This window comes from Grammomys surdaster, unplaced genomic scaffold (assembly GCF_004785775.1).
Source record: "Grammomys surdaster isolate TR1022 unplaced genomic scaffold, NIH_TR_1.0 138, whole genome shotgun sequence".
Taxonomy (NCBI): Eukaryota; Metazoa; Chordata; class Mammalia; order Rodentia; family Muridae; genus Grammomys; species Grammomys surdaster.
This window is the reverse complement of record NW_021604596.1, coordinates 9,438,750-9,443,995: the sequence shown is the minus strand read 5'-3', so window position 1 is coordinate 9,443,995 and position 5,246 is coordinate 9,438,750. Positions and strand designations below refer to the sequence as shown.

The window sequence follows — 5,246 nt, the reverse complement described above, 5'->3', positions numbered from 1 at the left end:
TCTCTCTCTCTCTCTCTCTCTCTCTCTCTCTCTCTCTCTCTCTCTCATACACACACACATACACACACTTGAGCTGTGGCATACTTGTGTGCCAACGACTCTGGCTTTGGCATCCATGTGGTGGGTAAATCGAGGTAGGCAGTCATTGAGGGTCAGTGCTTAGAGCCGCTGGCCAGGGTGGACCCAGATACCTACAGGGCTGCTGCCAAAGGCAGCTAGCGATTAGAGAAGCTGCTCATCAGACGTTTTTTCTGAGGGGACAAAGCTTAAGTTATTGGGGCTGGCACTCTCTGTGGCCAGTGAAAAAGTGTGAACTCTTTTAACTCCTTGGGGGCATTGAGAAAGAGAAGGAAAGAGAGAAAACACACACACACACACACAGACACACAGATACACTAAATGGATGAAACAAAAGGCAAAGTCCAATAACTTCATACACACACACACACATACATGCATACATACATGCACACAGACCTACAGACAGACATACACATTCACACACAGAACGGTTAGAGCAAAGCTCCGCCAGCAGGCTCCAATCATGCCACACATACATATATAAATATATGCAACCCTCATTCACAGAAACTTTACATACACACACATAGTTGATGCATGGCAGAGACAATGTTCCAGCCACACCACACCTCACCATACCATGCCCAGTCATACCACACCACACCTTACCTTATTATACCATCCCACACCTTACCATACCACACCACACCTCACCATACCATACCATGCCCGGTCACACCACACCATGCCACACCATGCCACACCTTACCACACCATGACCAGTCACACCACACCATGCCACACCTTACCTTACTATACCATACCATGCCCAGTCACACCACAACACAACACACCTTGCCACACCTTACCACACCATGCCCGGTCACACCACACCATGCCACACCATGCCACACCACACTTTACCGTACCATGCCATGTCACACAACACCACACTACGCCGCATCATTTTGTTCTTTCCTCCATTACTTACATATCCCAGCAAAATCTTTCAAGCAGAATACAATTACAATGTGATTACATTTTAGTTTTCTTCTTTCAATGATTATTAAATGTTGCAGTAAACCTCCAACCCAAAAAGGCCTGATCAATGAAAACATAACTCAAATATTATGAATACAAACTGCACGCCTAGATTGGGCAGATTTACCACTACACTACTCTATTCCCATCCATGGGTCCCTCATAACCTGCAGTTTTCCAGGCCACGTCTTTTTCCTCCATTGTCCTCCCACCTCCGTCCTCCATCGTCCTCCTCCTCCTCCCCTCTCCCAAACTTTTCTGCTTCACCTCCCTTTCTACTACCCAATCGCCAGCTCTAGCCTTTATTTTACAAATTAAAGTGGGTAGAAGGTTAGAAGTCACCTGTGTACTGATTCACTCCTCGTCTGCATCAAAATACAAGACCAGAGCTATCCACAACACTTAAAAACAATGTGTTTTAGCTGGGCGGTGGTGGCGCACGCCTTTAATCCCAGCACTTGGGAGGCAGAGGCAGGCGGATTTCTGAGTTCGAGGCCAGCCTGGTCTACAGAGTGAGTTCCAGGACAGCCTGGGCTATACAGAGAAACCCTGTCTCAAAAAAACAAAAACAAAAACAAAAACAAACAAACAAAAACAATGTGTTTTTCAATATCTTTACAAGATATAACATAACGTAGTACAAGTTAAAACAACAACAACAACAACAAATTATTCTCAAAAACCCATGTAAACCCACCAAGCAACTTGTTACAGGCTAATAAAGTGTGAGCAAGCAAGGTAGTTTTCTCAGCCAGTGTCTCTTACTGGCAGGCAGCAATTTGCAGTTACAAAAAAAGGAGTAATCATTTTATTATTTATCTTTAAAACTAATCTTGTACAAATCATAAAAGAATCACAAATCTAAACTTTTACATAAAAATCGGTCATATCTGCTTTAAATCCTCAGAGTGCATATCTACTCCAGCAATTCTTAATAAATCTTATCAGGAAGCTGCGGGCAAAATCGACATAAGAAATCAGTCATCACAACGACAGGTGGACCGGAGCCATTACAAGGTCCCCTTCAATTACTGGAGGTCAGGCCTCTATCCCTACCTTCGAAAGATTAGAATCGCCACAGCCCTTCTATATTTAGAGAAGGGAGGAGATGTCAGGGGCAGCCCTGCTTATACACTGAAGGCCTAAAATCAGCCATAGGCCTAAAATCAGCCATAGGCCTAAAAATCAGCAATAAGCCTGTCATACATGTATACTAACACCAAGTCTTGGGTCTCTGTGGATAAACACTGAAACAGATGGCTATAAGCTATTGCAAACAGGCAGCTTTTGTGGAAATTTACCAGCCTGAGTAGTCATAGACCTTGTAAATAGGTAGCCTTAGCAGACAATACCAACTTAGATAAGGACAAGTGAATCATAGGCAGAGTCATAGTGACCTGTCCCCTGAACCTTCACCCAGCTGATAACCTTGTTCTGAAAGATATCTGTATTCCACCCACGTTCCAGTGTCATCCCCTTCCCCATGTCCTGCCTTTCTGTGTTAATAACCCCTGTGTGAATGAATTACGATTTGAAAAATAAATTAATTAATTAATAAAAAAAAAAGAAAGAAATCAGTCATCACCAGTCCAGCTTCAGTGAGAATCAGGTCAGCCAGTGCTGCCATTGTTCTTGTTCCCTGACCATAAAGGGTCCCTAGCTTAACTAATAAGAGTGTGCCTTTCTGAACTTCATATTGTTCCCTAAGATTTTTTACATCAGAGCCAGTAGTAAAAAACATCTCAACCTGGCTTCACTAACAAGTTTATTTTTCCCAGTGTTTTCTAAGGGTGGTGGTCATTGTTGACAATCTACATCTCTAAGTTCTTCTCGTGGGTGGTGATAGAGTCATCAACCTGCTCCAGCAGCAATGCCTGAAAGAGATCAAGCACTATTGTTGTGAACGCCAGAGATACTGTCCAGTGAGAGACTAGAAGCCCCTTAAAGTTTTCATAATTCTTAGGTTAAGAGGGGTGTGAGGGCAGCAAGTAGAGAAGTAGTCCATAACAGCATGAAGTTCTCAGGACTCAGGGTGGTGCCACACTGAGGACCACCTATGTAGCTATGGTAACCTGTGGGCTGCAGTCCATGAGTTCTAAAGCCATTTGTCATTCCTCCTGCATGACCCTTGGCACTTGTGTTCACATACAAAAATATAGACACCACATATACACATAAATAAGCAAATAAAGCATAATAAAATATGTTGTGTTTCAGATCTGGGACAACTGCTGGACTTCTGCTCAGCCCGCAGCTCTCCAGTATATAGTTCAGATATTTTGGTCCCCCCCCACACACACACACACACACTCCTCTTTCTCTTTCTCTTCCCCTTACCCTCTGCTTCTCTCTGTGTGGCAACTTCACTGACCCCTTCCCTCCTGTGTGGTGAGCTGCCCCCAAAGAGTGGCCTGCTATAAACCTACCTTTATATTTTAATTTGTCTTGAATTGGCTCATTTAGTCAACAAGCAGAAATTACTTATTAAAAATGTTTTAAAGAAAGAAAAAATGGGGTAAGGGTTTCTTAACAACCTTTCGAGATGTAACTTGGGAGTCACTAAAATGGATAATGCTAAGACAATTCACTGTGACACTCCTTTAAGGAGCCTGTACCCATACTTGGCTACATCTTACTCTTTTTCTAAGTGCCTCTCCTTCTGCTAACTCTCATAAAAGTCTCCAACTTGGCTTCCTCTGACTGACTAGATCTGAAATTATTTTCTGTATGAAAGCCATAAATCTTGGTTTGGCCTGAAGCGTGGTAACTCCACAGGCTGCTGAGGAGCATGCTAGCAGCGTGTCGCTGCCTCCCTGTCCCTGACAGGATGACATGAGAACTTCTGATTGACTCTACACACAGGGTTGAAGGAACAAGAATCCCTAAGGAAAGACAGCAAGATAAAAAACCTCCTGCAAAGAAGACAGTACGATATAATCAACAACAGGGGACTTACCAACAGAAAGGCCCTGGGGCTTTCCTACAGCACCCAAGCCTTGGAAGTCTCTGCATCCTGCTAAGACAACTTCATTCTGAACACACCACCAAAACACCCCGAAGTGACCTTCCCAGGGCAACAAATTCCTCTGCGTTCAGACACAGCCTCCCCACATTTTTCTGTTCCAATGCCACAGACCAAATGTAGTGTCTAAATATGATGGCTAGTGTCATGTCAACAGAACAGAATCTACAATCGCCTAGGAGATGACCTATGGACATGCCTGTGGAACATTCTAAACTTCAGTGGGAAGACTCGTATTATTTTAGTCGTCTTTTACGTGTATGGGTGATTTGTCTGCGTGTATGCCTGTTTGCCACCTGCATGCTGGTGTCCCCTGAGGCATCAGATCTCCCACGACTGAAGTTGTTGACAGTTGTGAACTGTCATATGAGTGATGGAAATAGAAGTCAAGTCCTTTTGAACAGTCTCTCCAGCCCAGGGGACACCCATCTTAATTCCCTGTGTGGGGATCCTGGGTCTTACAATCATAAGACACAGAGATGTGAACTGACTGCAAGCATTTATTACTTCTGTCTCTCAGTTTGGCCCACAGATGCAGTGTGACCAGCTGCCTCACACTCCTGCTGTTGTGACTTCCTCTGCCAGGAAGGTTGTAACCTAAAACCATGAGCAAACCAGAGGAATGGCTCTGTGAAGATGCCTTTGTCCTGTGGTTAATCGCAGCAACAGAAAAGGGACAGAGACACACGTGTCCCTCTCATTGTCTGTCAGGCTGGACTCCCAAGACTGAGAACACCCTCTGGGGCCCCATGCTGGGTCAAAGGAAAGGCTGATGTCTTGAAGACTGCAGAGGAGAAACTTGTCTCCTGGGAGGAGAGTTCACACAGTTCTATTTAAGTGAGTATATGGTTTTATTTGCTTTTTTCTGGCTCATATTTCTTTTTTTTTTTTCTAGAAAACTGTAATAGTGTTACAGAAAATGCAGAAAGACACCAGGACTCTCCTTTACTATGATTTGGCCAAAGTATAAATAAATCCTTCTTTCTTTAAAAAAAAAAGTGTGTGTCTGTGTCTGTGTGTGCACATGTGTGTGTGTATACATGTGTGTGTGTGTACATGTGTGTGTGTGTACACGTGTGTGTTCATATGAAGGCTCCACAGTCAGCACCACTGAGCAGTGCTCCACAGTCCCCACCACTGACCAGTGCTCCACAGTCCCCAC

The 5,246-nt window shown here is 44.1% G+C and overlaps 1 pseudogene; it reads right to left on the bottom strand.

The window, feature by feature from the left end:
• Positions 1-1,287, bottom strand: part of LOC114617749 — a 59,739-nt pseudogene extending 58,452 nt beyond the window's left edge.
• Positions 1,288-5,246: the final 3,959 nt, after the last annotated feature.